Raw genomic sequence first — 21,088 nt, forward strand, 5'->3', positions numbered from 1 at the left:
CGCTTTTATGAATCCATTTCTGGTTGAGTAATCTTTAATCTCTGGGGTATTCTGACCTTGTTTGTTTCATTTGTCCCATCAGTAATAGACACAACTAAACCATCAAAGAAGGCTACACGAAAACACATTTAAATTTCTACATTTTATGCATTTGACAGATGCTTTTAAATAAAGCAATGTACGGTACATTCATACTATATGCCTTATATGTATACGTGTTCCCTGAGGATTGAATCCATGACCTTTTGCGCTGTCACTGGGACTGTACCCTTTCAAAAGCACACCTTTGCAGAGATTTCACACTAGTATCTCGGAGGTACATATTGGTACCAAAGAGTGCATATTAGTACCTCAAAGTTACTTATTAGTATCTCAAATGTACACATTCGTACCAAATGTATACATATCTGTACCTAATGGTACATTTTAGGACGTTTTAAAGGGTACTGTCCCAGTGACAGCTGGGGTACATATTTTGACCAACAGTGTACCAGTGTAACAGAAGTGTAGGTACACTTAAAAAATTTTTTGCTTATGTAGCTGTTTGCCAGTAACTTACTGTAGATTTTAATTTATGTTATCTTTGTTTAAAGTTAAATGAACATTAAAGGAGACATATATGAAAATCTGACTTTTCCATGTTGAAAGGGATAGTTCACCCCCCAAAAAACTTTGTGGACCGCATTCACTTCCATAGTAGGGAAAAATAATACTATGGAAGTAAATTGGTTTGGTTACAAACAATTAAAATTAATTAAATTAAAATATCTTCCTTTGTGTTTATCAGAACAAAGAAATGTATGCTGGTTTGTAACAACAGAATTTTAAGTTTTGGGTGAACTATCCCTTTAAGGGCTATAATTGGGTCTCCAGTGCCTCTATCAACCTAGAAAATATGAAAAAGAACAACCCATTAACTTAGTTTTGGTAAACCATTCTCTGCAGGCATGTGAAAAAATAGGTAATTGGAATTTGGTTCCCCTTGTGATGTCAAAAGGGGATAATACCGCCCCTTAATCTGCACTCTGCAATCACGGCACTGTGATTTAGTGCTAAGATCAGCTCATTTGCATTTAAAAGGCATACCTGTTCACCCTCCCATTTTCCCCAGGATTCATTTTGATGTGCGAGCTGATGCGTGTTGCAGGGCGTGCATTTTTTTGTAACTGCGTGTAGGGATTCAATTTACTCAAAATTTTAAGGTAAGTGGTTGCAATCAATTATTTTAAGCTACATTTAAACAAAAGTTTTTTATTTAATTTTTTTTCTTTTTTTTGTTTAAATGTAGCTACAAACAATGATACAAGGTAAAAACTGCAAAAATGACTTTCTTATTTAGTATCTTAGTCTTGTTTTCAGTACAAATATATAAACTTTTTTAAATCAAGATGCAGTTTCTTAATAAGCAAAATGATCTAAAAAAAAAATAAGTCTAGTGAATTTGTGATTAAAACAAGCCAAAAAATTGGCAGATTTTTTTTCACTTAAATTTTATATTTTTGTCTAAAAACTAGACTTATTTTCTGAGGTCATTTTGGTAATCAATAAATACTGATTTAAGAATTGTTAGATATTCTGAAAACAAGACAACAATACTAAGTAAGAAAATAATTTTTGCTTACACCTACAAAGTGGCAATTTTAACATGTTATAATAAATTATTTATATGGGATTTTGTGCTAAAACTTCACATATGTACTCTGGGGACACCAGACTTATTTTACATTTTAAAAAAGTTTTGTGAAATGTCCCCTTTATTTGCATGAGGCTGTTATTTTATAGTTTTAATTTGTAAAAATAAAAACTTGTTAATGTTTATTCTTCATTTAACAAACTGTTGCCACTAAATAACATCAGTTTCAATCTACAGTAAGTTACTGGCAAACACCTGCAAAAATACTGTCATTTCTATATAAATGTTGAACAGTGTATTGTTTAGTCATTATTATTAAAACAATAATTCTAATTCAAGATGGAGAGGGTTTTTTTCTGCGCTATTGTTTTGGTGTGAAGTCCGTAGTACAAGAAAGGAATCCAGATTTACTTCCGTCTGGTGTAGAACTTCACACTGTAAGCAATACGGTTAGAAAGGTAGCACAAAGGAGGCCCATTACCATGTGTTTAACTTTAGGGAACCCTCAATATATGCCGAATGCCTATTTTACTATGACTGATACATGTACTGGTTGAAAACCACTGCTCTAAAGTCTGCTTTACTGTAACATTACATTGGAGCAATGCTCCCGCTGTGGCTGCCAAGTTTCTATCAAGGCCTTGATTTATGATTCCTAAGACATTCCACAGACTCAGTTGAGAACATTTAGCTGTTAGTGAAGCGAGGAGATGGCAAGGGTATTTCTCTCAGTACCAACGGTTAGCTTCTCTTACACAGCTGTTGCGAGCCGTCGTAAATATACAACGGCCTTATGGTGATCCAGCACTGGGAGGTTTGATCAGAACCCCTGTGAAGAAACACTGACGCAGGATGAGGGAATCGTTCAAATATTCCTTATTTACATAGAAATACATTCATAATATACTAAAATAGATGAACACATCTGCCTTTAATCAACACCGTGTTTTATCACTTGGTTTGCTCATAACTGATTCTGTGAAAAATGTTATGTCTGTTTGGTTTCATTTTTGTGTGGGTACTTGTGTATTTCGGACTGTTAATGGTTGTAATAAAGAGCTTAACAACAACAGAATCTGAAAGCTCCAAACCGAGGCTGGCATCATCTGCGCCATCTTGCCCACAAGGTCTGTATGTTCCTGTAAAATACAACAGGAACTTGCAACACCTTGCAACAAGTTTGTCGGATCTATTCTTAGGAAACATGCAAATGGTAAAATATGTTCATTTTGAATAAGTAAGTTGCTTTGGATAAAAGTCCAAATGTAATTCTGTAACTACAATTACAAGATTTCTGTAGCACACATCTACTTTATCTTGTAAATGTTTTGCCGACCTCAGAAAACCTCAGACATGCAAGGTTTAGTGTAAAACTCACAAATCAAAGCGGCCATCTTAGTCCATAAATCACATTCCAAATGGACCCTGACTGAGCTCATTGTGATGACAGTGAAGGGGAAAGCAGGCAGCTGGGATGGGCAGTGAAATAGCTGTGGATTGGGTTACCTGTGCAGAGTCAGAGTGATGACTTTAGTAAGAACTAACAGTCTGTGTCAGTCAGTGTATGAGGATTAAGACTTTCATATTAAATTACAGACTCTTTACCAATAGCAAAACTGATGAACTGATTTGTTCTTTATTTCCAACAGACTATGTTCCTTATTTAAAAAGTGAATCTGCATGTACAGTAACACTATTCTATGAATTTAAAAAAAAGTATAAACAGGAGAAAATTTTTAACATGTTTTTTTTCTTGTTTTGACTTTCATTGACTTTGGTGCGGCGTGCGTAGTGAACTTCTGGTCTGTATATACACTCAACTAGATGATTATTAGGAACACCATACTAATACTGTGTTTGACCCTATTGGGTTGAAATCTGGTGAGTGTGGGGGCCATTTTAGTACAGTGAACTCATTGTCATGTTCAAGAAACCAATTTGAAATGATTCGAGCTTTGGGACATGGTGCATTATCCTGCTGGAAGTAGCTATCAGAGGATGGGTACATGGTGGTCATTAAGGGATGGACATGGTCAGAAACAATGCTCAAGTAGGCCGTGGCATTTAAACGATGCCCAATTGGCACTAAGGGGCCTAAAGTGTGTCATTACACCACCACCACCAGCCTGCACAGTGGTAACAAGGCATGATGGATCCATGTTCTCATTCTGTTTACGCCAAATTCTGAATTTACCATCTGATTGTCTCAACAGAAATCGAGACTCATCAGAGTCAGTCTTCAACTGTCCAATTTTGATAAGCTCGTGCAAACTGTAGCCTTTTTTTCCTATTTGTTGTGGAGATGAGTGGTACCCGCCAGGGTCTTCTGCTGTTGTAGCCCATCCGCCTCAAGGTTGTGTGTGTTGTGGCTTCACAAATGCTTTGCTGCATACTTCGGTTGTAACGAGTGGTTATTTCAGTCAAAGTCGCTCTTCTTTCAGCTTGAATTAGTCGGCCCATTCTCCTCTGACCTCTCGCATCAACAAAGCATTTTCGCCCACAGGACTGCCACATACTGGATGTTTTTCCCTTTTCACACCATTCTTTGTAAACCCTAGAAATGGTTGTGCGGGAAAATCCCAGTAACAAAATCCCAGTAACTGAGCAGATTGTGAAACACTCATACTGGCGGTCTGGCACCAACAACCATTTCACGCTCAAAATTGCTTAAATCACCTTTCTTTCCCATTCTGACATTCAGTTTGGAGTTCAGGAGATTGTCTTGACCAGGACCATACCCCTAAATGCATTGAAGCAACTGCCACGTGTTTGGTTGATTAGATAATTGCATTAATGAGAAATTGAACAGGTGTTCCTAATAATCCTTTAGGTGAGTGTATAGTGGCTAACCTGATCTCTGAAACAAATACCTTTTCGAAAATAAAATGTTTTTAGTTTGCTGAAGATGGGGAGGGGAGATGACGAGCATGCATCACAACTGTGCAGAGAGGTCATGCAGCCAGGTAATGTGGCATTCACACCAGACGCGGAAGAGGTGGCAAGCGCAAGTGATTTACATGTTAAGTCAATGTAAAGACATGAATAGGCATCCTGTGGTGCTTTCCGCACGAATTTAGCGAGAGTTGAAAAAAATGAACTTTGGCGGATATTGGCACCGCGGTAACCAATAAGGGAGCGAGCAGAGTTGCAGAAGCCCCTCCCATGACATTAATTTCTGGGTGAATGTCTCAAATGACTAGAATTTCACACGCGGCTTTCATACATGAATGATGCGAGTAAACTTAAAATGTTCAAGCGTCCAACTATGTGCGAATAGCGCATTTTTGCCGCCTCTACCACGGCTGGTGTGAACGCCATTTAACATTTGAACTTTTTTTTTTTTTCAAAAGACTAGAGGAGACGACGAGCATAGATCACCGCTGTGCGGATTTGGCAGCCAGGCAATATTTCAAAGATCTGTAGCTAACATTATATACATTAATTTTACACAGTAACATTAGCTCAGTATAGTAGCTGATACGCTTTATCTGTGATTTGAACTAAGGTAATTTACTGGGGTTTTTTTTTCGCTTCTTATTATAAATAATCTACTCTAATTATGTTTGGTCCACAAAAGCTGTTTGTTTGTTGTTGCCGTTGAAACCGTCTATGTACTGTAAATATTCATAGGCAATAGCATTTTCTTCTTTAACTCAACAATCCCACAGAAAAACCATGTTTGGCTTGAAGTGGAAAAAGGTCCTACAGCAGACTACACTGTTAAAAATTAAGGTGCTTTAATGGTTCTTCACAGCAATGCCATACAACAAAGGACCATTCAGTGGATGTTAAAAGTTCTTTAGGGAACAATTTAGCCAAAAATGGTTCTTCTATGGCATCGTACGGCACCTTTATTTTGAAAAGTGTATAAAGAGCTATAAATAGTTATATACCTTATATTTAACTAAATTGTTCTTTGGGGAACCAAAATTGGTTCTTCTATGGCACTACTATGACACATCTTTTGTAGCACCTTTATTTTTAAAAATGTACCAGGTGTGAAGAGTGATGTATATTTGCTGACCCCTTGTAATCAAATTTAGTTATGATCATCATCACTAACCAAAACTGGAGCAAAATGAAAGTGCAAAAAAGTTTGTTTTAAGGAATAAATAGTACTTATGACCTCACTGAGAAGTAAACAAGCACATGAAGATGTAACGGTTGTATGCGGTCCCAGACAAACCCTGAACCCATTCTTCCCAAACAATATCTTCATCTTCCTCAGACATAACTAATCCACCTTAGAGACAAGGCAGTTGGTGTGAAATGAATTGATTGAATCATTATAATGGAATCTTAACACAATAGGCTTAAAACAAGCCGGGCCTTGTCGCGTTCCAACCGTCTTTTGCTACACTACATCTTACTGACTCAATAGGCTAAAAAAGACTAGATCAGCAATGTCAATGTTGTGTTGAGAGAGCCAAAACCAAACAACCGCCTGCTTGTGCCTGCAACAACAGACATATGTGGCTGATCTTTCAATTATGTTTGTGTATGGGATGAGTAGGAAAGGGGTTTTTGTCTAGGGTTTATTTGGCTGCTAGATTTGTTGTCGATTCTCATCCACTAACAAATGTAAAACAGGCAGCGCTCTTTTTCCCCTTACATCTGAGAGATCTTCTTGAAGTAGGTTCACATGGTGAGGAGAGCAGAAATTCCTCCCCCACTTCTTCCAACAGACATTCATTTTCTCATCCCCAATACAACAATCTGCGCTGCTTTATTAAGTGCTGGGGTGTTTGGGTTAAGTTAAAGCAGATGTCACCACAAGGTCTGCTATTACAGTGCTGAAGAGCAGCATATCTGTGCAGGCTTACTCTCCTGGCTTTGTATGCTTCACTGCGTCTTCGCTGGAAAAATATGGGAGACACACAAGATGCGCAGCAGATGATTACAGTTCATCATTATAATGCCGAAGTGACAGCCACTTCAGCAGAAATAGCCATTTACTTACTGTAGACGGGCTGATGTTTCTTTGGTCCCACAGTAAGTGTGTCTTCCTTACTGGTTAGCACATTTCGATGACTTTCACATAAAAAAACTATAGTAAAATACTTTATTTTTTACTTTATAATTACTGTTATATACTAAAATATACTACATGATTTTTAAAGGTTTGTTCAAACAAAATTTCAATGCATAATATTCACATAAATAGGTAGCCTAACTATTTGACATAACTCAGTTAAGAAGCTTAACTGCTTGATTAGTTAAGATGAGTTAATTTACAACATCAATCATTTACATTAACTAACTGAATGCAGATGATTGCGTTCCCAGCATGCTTTGCTGTCATGACAAATGAAGACAGTAAATGTTAAAGGTGTCATAGAATAAAAAAACTGTATTTACCTAGGCATAGATGAATAATAACAGCTCTGTTCATGGTAATGACATATTGTGAGCCTTAAACGCATTTGTTTCCTCATTTTTATGTAAACCTTGTGCACGCAAAAGACCGATGGAAAACAGGACTATCTCAATGTGATGTCAGAGTCGAGATGTACACCCCCAACATAAAATTACACATTAAATTAATTACAAAGTTGTTAAAATGCTAAAAACAAAGTTGTGACTGCTGAGTTAGCGCTACATGCTAATTATTGCTATATGCTAGAGTTTAGGCTGAAGTTCTACTATTGACCTCAAGGTTTGTTTATAGCCGCGCTTTGGTCCGCAACACGAGCCACAGCTGATGACGCTCGCGTCTCAACAAACGGGCGAGACGTTTATAGTTGACGCACTCGCTGTTGAACTATTCTTTGAACTGCCAGGGATAAAGTCAAAACAAACACAAAGAAGAAAATAGAAGTTATAAATATGAGATATAAATATGAGAACATTAATAAAACAACACTCTCTTAAATATGTCTTTATTAAACATTACCATCTAATTAACGTTTTTACTAAACAAAAAAGTACAGACATCTTAAGGTTTGTATTTTATTTCTCGTCCAGTGGTTCATTCAATACAAATATAAGCCAAACATTCTGAATCATATGTAAAAGAATTTGTGTTTTAAACTGCAAAGTTTCCATACTTTACTTCCAGAGTGTCAGAAAAATATAAACATTGTTTTGCATGGATTGATCAAAGAGATTGTCACAGGCTTGCCTGCTCGTACAGAATCGCCTCGAGTTCGGTCATTTAAAAAATTAAAAAATTGCTTTGCACACCTCCACTCGAAATGGGGTCTCGCGCACCAACGCGCCCACGAGGACACGTCGAGTAAAAACATAGCTTTAGAGTTACGTTTTGCAGGACCATACTGAAAAAAAAACACAAACTCACCACTCAGAAACATCCATTAACAATCTCCAAACAATTAGTTGTTCTTCAAAATCTGTGTTTTGAACACAGAACACAGAACAATTTAACATATTATTTTAATGCATTCTTTAGCACCTTTAAATTAAGTTATAAACTGTGTGTTTTTAATCAAGATGAAAGTTATGGGGACGTGATTGTTTGTTATTCTGTAATGTTGAAATTCAGAGGTTTTCTGTTATGTATACATTTTTGGGGGGTTACCATAGTGGTGAAGTGTGAGTTGTTCACGGTTCAAGATGCCATTCTGGCATATGCACCTTTACTCAATGAGTAAATCATATGCAAATACTCATGCATTAAACTCACTAGTACTTCCTGTCAGCACTATATATATATATATATATTGTCCAACAAAAGCAAATAAAGTTAGTTGGCTCAACACAAATACATTTCAACAAAATAATTTGAGTAAATTATTTTGTAGTTTTTACTTTATAAGTACAATTTCCATGGCTTATGTTTAGATAAATTAATTCAATTGTGTGGAAATACAGTACTGTGCAAAAGTCTTAGGCCACCATCACCAGCTTTGTTGTTTTAGCAAAGTTTTAATGTCAATCCATATTTATTTTTCACTCTTTTTAAGATACAAACAGAAAATAAATTAAATACACAAAATTAAAAACAACAACATTTTCAGAACTACACGTCTTCTTCAGGCATCAGATTTAATTTTATTCAGGTTTAAGAGATCCTGCAGCTGCCTGCTATTGCTCAAGAAGGGGAGTTTACCCATGCACTTCAGCTTATACTTTTTTCCTATTTTTAATACTATATACACATTTCCTGTATTTTCTGGTTGTATTCTAATAAAGAGACTGAGAAATAATTATATACGATCACTATACAATTAATGGTAGCATGGTGGCCTAAGACTTTTGCACAGTACTGTTGGTGTCATAATTTTATTAAGTTAAACCAACAAGCTATTTTTTAGTTCAATCTATAGTTAACTCTGGTAAATACTACAGTATTTTTCCTGAGGGCTGCATGTAGGGTCGTTGGCACATAAACACACAAGTATGACTTTCTGTGAGCTCATGTTTAAATGTCTCTTTATGTACGTGTAGACAGCTGCGTGTTTGTATGTGTTATATGATTTCGTGTTTTCCCCCGTGAAACTCTCTCTAGCACCTGCGCTCCATTAAATACCTCAGGCTGCATAATGATTTGCAGGTGCGCGCGCTGGTCAGAGCTGAGTGGCGCGCGGGTCACCTGCCGTCAGCGCGCGCTAAAACAGCGCCTGGCAACAACTGAGCACTTGGCGCGCGACAGCTCCCCTTCCTCCACATATGAAACATGAAAGATACCCAACGCAGAAAAATAATAAAGCGTTCCTCTTTTGCACGTCGCTTGTTTTCTTTCATCCATTGACGCGCGCCATAATTATTGTTCATTATTGTTGTGATCTAATTGGCGTATTGGCGTTTCGCTGCAGGAGAATGAGTAAAGAGACGCGCGGGAAACAGAATACGCTTTTAGACGCAACGCAGAGCGAGTAAATGTGACAGTTGGTAAAGAGGAAATTGACTTTCGCGTCCACGTAATTGCGTGATGAATAACTCGAGTTATAGATTCTGTCACGCACATATTGCGTATACCTCTCCATCATGAGAAATTTGTTCGGTAATTATGGTTTATGTTGGGCAGCCAACTTCTGTTTCGATACAATTAAGCCATATGCACAATGCAGACAAAGTGGACTGAAAATTATATGTTATAGAAAATTATAATCTATAATCAGTGTATAGATACTAAAAATGAACTCAAACTGAAGTCTAGAGTGAAGGTCCCAATATATTATTTCCACATGCTTTAACATATTTTGTACCGTCAACACTTTTCCCCAGTGGGTAAGTTCATGTAAAGGATAATGTGGGCCTACACCCAGCCGGTTGCCATAAAATAAACCCGACATAGTGATGCCCCATTACTGTGGTATACTTTAGTATTTACTGTTGTAAACAATATTAATATTTCTAGATACTATAGTATTTTCGAACCTTACACAAAGTATATTACAATATGATGTATAGTCACGGCAAGGCTACATAATTCTATAGTTCACATTAACAAATTAATTAATTATTTTAATTACTAAATACAGCATTAAACTATAATATACCATAGTAAATACTAAAGTATTTTGTAATGCAATAAACATATAAGCAGTACCAGTCAAACCGTAGTGGTGTGTGATCGGTTTTCAGCTGTTGTTATCATTGGATAACAGACCTGACCAATTTGAACCAATCAGAAAGCAGTGAAGTAAAAGTACATGACACAATCCTTAGACTAGTTATATTGAAAGAAAAAAGTAATTTTCTGTATATTGGCTTGTATAAAGTCATAAAAAGTGCAGGCAGATAATACCGAAGCCTGTGTGTAAAAGCACTTGACAGTTTTCCAGTCCTCTGCCTTCTACCACATAAACTCATAAATCTACATCACTGAAGAGACTCTGACAGATGAGCGCTGCTCTGGAGTCCCTGACGCATGCACAGGCGCCTTTGGCTAATAGTACAACCCAGTGCCAGATGTCAGGCCCATTCATTTGTGGCTAAAACACGCACCTGTGATCACTCTCTATCTGTCACCTGACATTGTCATGGTGTCGAGTGAAATAATAGAGAAATAATTGCTGGTCTTGCCACATATTTAGCCATTAAACCAATTAATTAGCAATATTGATGTATTTTAGAGGTGATATAAGTGATACTTATGGTGAGTGTTAACATCACATTTGACTTGATATGCTGGTAACTCCATAGATGTCGACATTAACAAGCTTGAATTTAGTTGTTTCCCCAGTTTAACAAAATTTACTCCAGATTGTACTTCACCATCTTAAAATCTAACATTTTCATGTAACTGTAGAATTATTATATTAAAACATACCTTATCACATTAGTCCTGTCCTCTGTCAACTTTAGCTGACGTTACCATAGTCATTTCCATATCATGCATATTGGAGCCCAGGTGCCTTTATGGCCATGTGTGAAGCAGGACTCTTTCAAGTGAATAAACAAAAGGATGTTGTGTTTGTAATAAGCTAATTTTGCAGCAGTTTACAGCGCTAAAAATACATCTGTGGTCCATCCAGTATGTGTGTCAGTGTACATATGTGCACCTACACGTGTGTTCATCAGGAGTCCCCGCTGAAGAGAATTGATTAATATGCTGATCAACACTTATTTAGAGATTTTAGCAACACCTCATTTGGCTTTAGCATGGTGACATATTGATGAAAGCACCATTAACATCTTATGATTTCTCATGAATGTGCTGTAACCACACATAACTATTAATGTCATCTGTGTGACATGTTGGAATGCCTAAAACGCCCGTTATGTGACACGTGCTATAGTCTTTCTGCTATAGTCACTATACATTTGGTACCAATATGCACCTCTGAGATATTAATATGAACGTTTTTGAAGGGGTACCACCACAGTAACATTATTTTTTCTGACCATTTGTCTTAAAAAAAAAAAAACTTAAAAAAGTGAAGATCATAAAGAATTAATATACTCAATAACAAAACAGTTTAAACAGTTTTTTCATGTTAAAGTGCTTCAATTTAGGAAATGTGAAAAAGAAAAACCAAGCAACTTAGTTTTGGTAAACCGTTCTCTGCAAGCATGTGAAAAAATAGGTCATTGAAATTTGTCTCCGCTTGTGATGTCAGAAGGGGATACTACCAGCCCTTAATCTGCACTATCCAATGGCACCGCCATTTAGTGCAGATATCAGCTTATTTGCATTAAAAAGGACACACCCAAAAATGGTACATTTTTGCTCACACCTAGAAAGTGGCCATTTTTACATGCTATAATAAATTATCTATATGGTATTTTGAGCTAAAACTTCACAAATGTACTCTGGGAACACCACAGATTTATTTAACATGTTGAAAAAGTCTTGTGAAATGTCCCCTTCAACTCAGGAGAATTAACCAGTTAAAAGAATGGAAAGGTCAGTTTCCATATTTAAAAACATTTTAGCAGTAACTGTAATTTATTAATTTGTGACAACAGTATGCACAACACAAACCTCAGTTTTTTGAAAATTTTATGTATTAAAAATAATACTATATTGCATTTTTTACTTATTACAAATAAATGTAAACTGCTATTAAAAAAAATTATATTTTCACCTCCAGACACTTCCGTTAAAATCGTTAAAGTGTCTTCTCTAAAACATGACCAAAATTAGGCTTCTAGACCAAAAAAATGCCAGACTTCTATTAATTTGAAGGTGTACATCACCTTTTGACCACCCCTGCACTCAAAAAGGGTTGCGCCAGTTAAAGGGTTAATACCTGATTTAATTGCTATAGTTTATTATTATGATTTTCAGTCCTGTATGCATACTTTATTGTTTCACATTTACAAATGTTTTTAATATTATTTTACCATCTTTGAACATAAAGATGTTCAATAAAGCAAACTCGTACCATATGAACAAAGAAAATTACCAATAAATGACATTTGTTTCATGCTTGTTTGTCTGCATTGTAATTGAAAGCATTGAGCCCAGATTTAAACACATGGCACAAAGACAGTGAGCATGGTAGCCAGCGGTTGGGTCTTTTGGCCTGCCTGTGGTGTTGGCTGTCCGTTCCCATAATGTCAGGACCCTGCTTCGTGTTGTCACTCAGATGTTACAAAATATATGGATCTAAACACGCGTTTATACACAATGTATTACATGCCACATTTCTTGTCTTTGTTATTCTCAAGCAAATAAAATGCCTGGAACTTGATGTATACAGTTTAAAAGTTCAATTCATCAAAAAAAAAACAATATGTAACTAGATAGTCTTTACAAAAAAGGCCACACATTTGCATATCTTGCCCGCAACTGGCATTCTAGAATGGCAAACAGTTAATCTACTGTTTCATTTCATTCTTCAGGGAATCTCAACAAATCTTGAGTAGCAAAGCCTTACGTTACTTTCCCCTATAGCGTAGGTGATTTCATAATGACCCACATCAATCCTGTATAGGCGCGGGGAGAAAGAGAAACGGGGAGAGGAAGCGAAAAAGAGGTAATGGAGCACGCCTGCAAATGCAGCCACATGTTGGACCTTGAAGGCCTCTGCATTATGGCTGTCAGGTTGTAGGGTTCACAGGATGGCGTCGTATTCCTACAGAGAGGGAGAGGGTGGGTGAGAGATTCCTGCAGAGGTTTGTCCTGCCCAGCGCCTGCGCATGTGGTATTAATACTAAACCACAAGGGGTAGAGGCGTTAGGAAGACTGCACACCCGTGCTTGGAAAACCACAAACAGAAAACCACTGATTACATACTCTCCGAATGAAAACCTCAGGGTGGGATGGAGAGATGGGTATCGCTGTTGCTAACTCTTGTTGGAACGTCTCTTTGTGCAATGCCTGAAAATGTCTATGCTGTATGCATATAGTACGGTAGAATTTCTCGTAATCTTTAATCATTTGGACTTTGCCTGTTCTGAAGGAACCACATACTGTAAGACAACTCCCATCGTTCTATGTGCTGCAAATCTGATCTTACTGTATGTATTACAGTTCACCTTAAACCAACTCTGACTCTCTCTTCAGTTGGTAATTGGTTCCAGAAATCTGGAACGGTCTTCGGTGAGCTGCACTGCATCATAATGTTTCCAATGTCAGTGGGCCCTCCCTTTCGAAAACTATAAATTTAATGCTCTTCTTTGCACCCAAGAACGTTATAGAAGAACAGGGACCAGTTGAGTTGAAATGAGTGTCACTGGTGAACACTAAAGCCCAATTAATGGTCCCGCGTACGATCTATGCCGTAGGGTATGCGTAGGCTGTGCGTAGCCTGACGTGCACCTCAGCAAAAATGTGACAGCGCATACGTTCTACGCAAACCACAAGCGCTGTGAATGGTCTGCTAAAAGCCCTCCTGTCAGGTCAAAAAAAACTGCGTCACTTTCCACGTACGGATTTTCACTTACAATGGTAAAAACAAAGATGGGTCAAGTGGAGGAGTGATAAACTAAAGCTGCAACAAAAGTCACTTTTTATTTACCTTTCCAATTATACACAAGAAGGTGCTTCTTCTTCTTTTATGGGTTTCCTGGCCAAGCGTCTTCATTTTTGGCTGTTAAGGTCTTGACACACCGGGACGTTTTTCGTGCGCGTTTATCGTCGGCGTTTAACGTGACGTTTTTTTGCTTTCACACCCAGACGATTTTTACTGGCGCTGAGCCGAGTGAGGTGCAAATTCACCCCTGGACGTTAGATGGCGCTTAATACAAAACAGATTTATGCCGGTACACAAGGGGGCGCAGCGAAACTTTATGCTTCTGTTCTGACACTCACTTGTCACACAGAAGAAGAAAGCCACACGCTAGTCAATAACAAGTCATATGCTTGCTTTTAACAAAACATGGATATTACTAGTAGCAGCTCGATTTCTAACAGCATCAACTATACAAAGACTACTTCAACTCACCATCAGGACTCACCATCAGCTACTTGACAGTATGATCATGTGAAACATGATCTTCTCAGATAAAAATAAACTGTGCATTCGTGTTATAGTCATTATAATTACCATTTTGAAAACGGTGTGTTTATAATATATATATATATATATATTCTTTGTACAAACAATATGTCCGTGAACTTAAATACATTTGTTAAATCAAATCTATTTGATCAAATAATTCGATTCTATTATCAGCACTCTCCACATAAAATTAACTATTTTGATAGAACACGTTATATCAAAATTAAAGCTCTTTCACAAAATATAAGGTAATGGGTGATCCGAGGTGTGTATTTTTAACTAATCTTTTACAAGCACTTTCTCTTGTTAACAAATGTATTGTATTTTGTGATTTGGCTAAAGAAGTAGGTATGTAGTTATTACAATAAGAGGTCAACAATACTGATGTACAAATATATGCATAGTGTCAAAATGGCACGTTATTTACAATTCGTTTTTTAATCAAACATTTATTTTTGTGAATGAACTGCAGTTTGCAATAACAATCAGAGACATGACAGTAAAATCAAATAAAACAGGAGTCAGAAATGTTGGTCCAGAAAAGTCACAATGACTTAAGTGCATACTGAACGGTAGTGCAAATCAACATTTAGAAATTAGACATTTTCAAATGAATTTCTTAAATGTATAATCACTTAAAATACATAAGTAAAATGGTATATAATAAACATTAATTTGTGTGAACAAGAACTGGCAGAGCTGTAGAGCAAAAAAGTCACAATGATAGAAGTCTAAGTGAACTGTAGTGCAAATAAACATATGTATGAAATGTACATGTTCAACTGTATTTCTTGAATGTATAAACATAAAAAAAACTAAATAAAACGGTATATAATAAACATCTATAGGTGTGACCAAAAACTGGCAGAGCGCTCCTTCTGTGCTCCTCTTTCTTCTGTGCACTGCTTTAAATTTTTTCCCTTTAGCATCTTTTAATAAGAGGTACTTCTCCAGAGGTTTGTCTCGGACTGTTTTCTTTTGTTTAGATTGGACCTTGTCACGGCTGGTGCTGGATGATCCTGAATACGTGCTTGCTGGGGCCTCCTCACTTTTGCTCACATCATTTTTAGCAGAAATATTGCTGTGAACACTGTAAAGATAAATGTAGTTTTCATCAGAATCAATCTTTCACACTGAGGGCCATGCCACGATATCCATGAGGTCAATATTTGATTACAAATGTAATTTAGATTCATGGTATTTCATCTGACTAAACAAACTAGGTTACCTATACACAGAACACAAATTAACCTCCTAAAACCCGACCTTTGGTTTGGCTTGCATTTTAGATTTCTTCCAGTTATTTTGGGGTTAGGAAGAAGCAATGAATATAATAACCAAATATTTTTCTTTGAACATGAAGCAGTGTAATTGTCCACGTTTGTGTACAACAGGTTCCAGTTACACACAAAGTATTATGGTGCAAACAACAAAACGTGATATCACACGGTGTACAGGGAACATGCCATGGTATGAAGTTAATCACTGTTCAATGTCAGTGCATTACATATCATAATGTAATGCACCAATATTCATTTTTATTACTTGCACAGTTATAATGTAAATTTGCACATCCGTTCAATACACTACTGGACTGTCTATTTCATACTCCCTGTTCATTTGCACTGCTGGACTACTTGAATTGCATCGTTTACACCCCTGTACTATGTAATGAATATTAGAATAACTATTCACTGCACAATAACTTATGCCATTGCACTCTTAACTGACTAGTTACAATCCAAAATCATTCATGCACTACCTAAATATTAATTTCACTCCTGTTCTGTGTAGTTTAATTTATTATTTACATATCCATTTGTAAATTTCTGTATATTATGTTCATAGTAGGCTACCACCCACAGTAAATTGTTTCATCGTATTACATAATCCTGCACCTATGCAAATACTGATATCCTGCACTTTTTATACTGCTTTTGCACTTCTGGTTAGACCTAACGTTAAACTGCATGATTTTGTTGCCTTGTACTTGTGTAATGACAATAAAGTTGAATCTAATCTAATCATATAGCCCACACAGCTATGTATTGTTATGTTCTTATATATATATCACGTTACCTTCGAAATTCAGTCGATGTTGTGAGGAACTCCGACACCTTCATAAACCACAGCCTCGATGCTTCCTTGTGTGTTTACCTGTTCCACGTGCTCCGCAAGACCATTTTGTGCTTGAGCGCCACCAAGTCGTGTTTTACTGGAACTTCAGCAGAGCCAGGCACGTGAACAAAAGCGCCAATCTCATTGGTCGGCCAACTTTTAACGCGCCGCGTCAAACCAAAAAAAACGTGTCCCACGCGTTTTTCTGAAAATGACGCATTTGCGCCTAGCGCTTTTCGCGTGGGTGTGCGCACTCACATTGGCGCTCGTTCTTGAGTCACGAGACGTTAAACGTCGACGATAAACGCGCACGAAAAACGTCCCGGTGTGTAAAGACCATTACACTGCTACTGTGGGTTACACACGTGGATACTGCCTGTAAGCGCACGGCGACGCAGAAGTATGAATGAAAACCGACACATAGCCGACCTACGTAGAACTATAATGAACCCTTTAGACATCAGTTTCAAAGAAATTACTTTAAAAAAGTCTCATCTCAATTTTTAAGCTACAGTGCTTTCTGAAAATGTAAAACTACTGTTAAAAATCTGGGATTAGTTTTTATTTAGACCTGTAAATAAACAAACTTTTTAAAATAAACATCTTACTATATAAATTGTAAAGTCTTAATTCTGTCTCAGTTGTTCAGTTACAGTGTTTTCTGAAAATGTAAGACTACTGTTGAAACTAGTATTAGTTTTTCATTTAAAATTAAAATAACATAAAGATTAATGCTGGGCAAAGATTAATCGTGATTAATCACATACAAAATAGAAGTGATTTTAAGCATAATATAGAAGTGTGCACTGTGTGTAATTATTATGTATATATACATAAACACATTCATGTATGTATTTAAAAAACATTTACAACGATTAATCGTTAACAAACGATTAATTTTATTTATATATATATTTTTAATTTAAGTCATATAGAATATAAGTATAAATATATATATATATATATATATATATATATATATATATATATATATATATATATATATACTTATATTCTATATGACTTAAATTAAAAATATATATATAAATAAAAAAATCAGAAATTAATATATGTATGTGTATGTGGTTAAATATACATAATAATTACACACAGTACATATACATATATTATGCAAAAATCACTTTTATTTTGTATGCGATTAATCGTGATTAATCTTTGCCCAGCACTAACACATATTTTAATATATGTAAATAAAACAATTCGGAAATGAATATATGTATGTGTATGTGGTTAAATATACATAATAATTACACACAATACACATACATATATTATGCAAAAATCACTTTTATTTTGTATGCAATTAATTGTGATTAATCTTTGCCCAGCACTAACACATATTTTAATATATCTAAATAAAAAAATTCGGAAATGAATATATGAATGTGTACTGTATGTGGTTAAATATACATAATATAATTACACACAATACACATAAATATATTATGCAAAAAAACCAACCTATTTTGTATGCGATTAATCGTGATTAATCTTTAACCAGCACTAACACATATTTTAATATATCTAAATAAAAAAATTCGGAAATGAATATATGAATGTGTACTGTATGTGGTTAAATATACATAATATAATTACACACAATACACATAAATATATTATGCAAAAAAACCAACCTATTTTGTATGCGATTGCCTAGCACTAACACATATTTTAATATATATAAAATGAAGAAATGTTATGATATAAAATAAAAGTCTATGGCTGTGTCAAATGTTTTATTACACTGCCGTCTGAATGTCGTCAAAATGTGGAATTAGTTTTTAATTTAACTAAAAATAAACACATAAACATTTTAAAATACATAAAGAATAAAGTCTCGATTGTTCAGTTACAGTGGTGTCTGAAAATGTGAGACTGAAAATGTCGAAAATCTGGGATTAATTTTTCAATTAAACCTGAAAAAAGCATGTAAATGCTTTAAAATAAATAAATTAAATAAATGTTATATTATAAAATTAAAAGTTTTTTGCTTACTAACAAGCAAATCTGTGACACAGACCACATCAGATTTCCTTGCTTTCACTGAATTGCACAAAATGCTTTTTGAAAAACAAGAACCATGCTGTGCAACTTAAATCATGCTGGGATAAATCATCACGTTTTCCATGCCAGCTCGACTGCAAGCTAAAAATACACAAAATACTAAAAGTAATACTGAAATTGACGTTATATTTTATTTTAACCTTTCAATCAAACTGTTACTGTATGCTACTCAAAATAAGAAAAAATCATAACGAATACATTTTTGTTAATGCTCTCTGACTTTTAAACCCCAATGCATATCAGTCTACTTAGATTTTGGGGAACATCCAGATTTTCCCTTTGAATATGATGCCAACAGTCTTCCAAATACTGCATATGCACTTAACAAACATGATATATTATGTCTTCTAAAAGGAATAATGCTTGCCATGTTGTACACTACACCCTTAACATGCCATTACAGACATTTTTTGTCTATATTACTTCCTCCACTTAGACAGCTGAGTATATACTGTGCGCTCAAGAGGCAATCTTCAAAATAAAAGATAAAACAGCACAAAGGTGCTGCGAAGCAGTTGTGGAGTCTAACCTTGGCTTTCGTGAGCTCACTTGCAGAAGCAGAGCCAGACCCGAGGGATCTTGGCTCACTCCTGGGCTCTTGGATGGAGTGTTTAGAATACGTTAGGAGCGTCCACACTTTCACCCACTCCCATATGGTGTGTGAATCTGGCTAAAGCACATGTTTGAAGACTAAAAAAATGTCCCATATGTGTGTCTGTTTCTTTTCATTTGCTCCCAAACCTAACAGAAGCTCATCCTCTGTGGATTTAACAAAGTCTTGTGTTTTGTTTTTTCCCACATGTCCACAAAAATATATAATTAAAAAATAATGTTATATACATTTATTATACACTTTACTATCTTGTGTACATAAGAGAAAATGCATACAGTACTTTATTCACAATTGACCTATAAAGGCTACATAAGTGCAATACAATTGTAATATATTGATGCAATACATATTTCTGTATCATAAACAACAACAAAAATACACTAAATCACTGCACACCTTCAATGTTTTGTTGCCAATTCCTCTATTTTTCTTTCCAAAGAAAAAGACAATGTGTTTTCACTATATCCAGAGTTGGTTGGTTATACACAGCTTTTAGGATTACACAATTCACTGCAGCGTGTCAAACACTAAGCTTATCAATCTTTTCTGTGGAAAAATAAAGTATCACAGGTCACATATGAAAATGAGAGGAGGAAAATGATGGAAATAGTTAGAGCGTGAAAAGATGTTACTGGGGGTTTTGTATGGCAAACTGTTCCATTAGATCCACATGTTTAAGAAGTCAGTGATCAGTGATGAACAATAAACCCCTTGCTTTCGTTGATGGGTTTATATTTATACACAGTTTTTTATTAATCCTTAGTATAAAATAAATGGTTGCCATTACAAGAAAAAAAAAAGCGTTAAGGTGTCAATGTTACCATAAAATATGACACTTTTTTTAAGATAATGCATAACAAATCCAACTATTTGTACAGCGGCATCAGTATATGAAAACATTTGTGCATCAATGCTGATACTACACTGTAGAAATTCATTATTGCACTTACATTTTTAAGTTTTTAAGTTTCTTGACTAGTGAGTGAGTAGTTGCTATAAATTAATAAACAACTTTAAATAATTCAACTTAATTTTTATAATTTAAAGTAACTCTTCGCTATAAGAAAGTTTAAATTAATTGTAAATCCAAGTTGATTAAACTTTAAAAAAAGTGCAGAAATGGAAAAAAATGACTTCGGTATAAATCTACCAAGCAATAATCGAGCTAACTGTAGACCCAATATAGTCTGGCTATGAGTAACCCACTTCTACCCTAAACAACCTTGAATTTGGTTAAATGCCATTTTTGCGAAAATAACTTGAGATGTACAATATTACATCATGTAAGCAAAGTTAAAGGGGAAATTTCACAAGGCTTTTTAAAGATGTGAAATAAATCTTTGGTGTCCCCAGAGTACACATGTGAGCTCAAAATACCATATAGATAATTTATTATAGCATATTAAAATTGCCACTTTGTAGGTGTGAGCAAAAATGTGCCATTTTGGGTGTGTCCTTTTAAATGCAAATGAGCTGATCTCTGCACTAAATGGCAATGCCGTGGTTGGATAGTGCAGATTAAAGGAATAGTCTACTCATTTTCAATATTAAAATATGTTATTACCTTAACTAAGAATTGTTGATACATCCCTCTATCATCTTAGTGCGTGCACGTAAGCGCTGGGGCGCGCTGCGACACTTCGATAGCATTTAGCTTAGCCCCATTCATTCAATGGTACCACTCAGAGATAAAGTTAGAAGTGACCAAACACATCAACGTTTTTCCTATTCAAGACGAGTAGTTATACGAGCAATAAAACGTAGCGCTTTTCTAAGCGGATTTAA

The sequence above is a fragment of the Paramisgurnus dabryanus genome, chromosome 2 (assembly GCF_030506205.2).
Source record: "Paramisgurnus dabryanus chromosome 2, PD_genome_1.1, whole genome shotgun sequence".
In the NCBI taxonomy this organism is placed as follows: Eukaryota; Metazoa; Chordata; class Actinopteri; order Cypriniformes; family Cobitidae; genus Paramisgurnus; species Paramisgurnus dabryanus.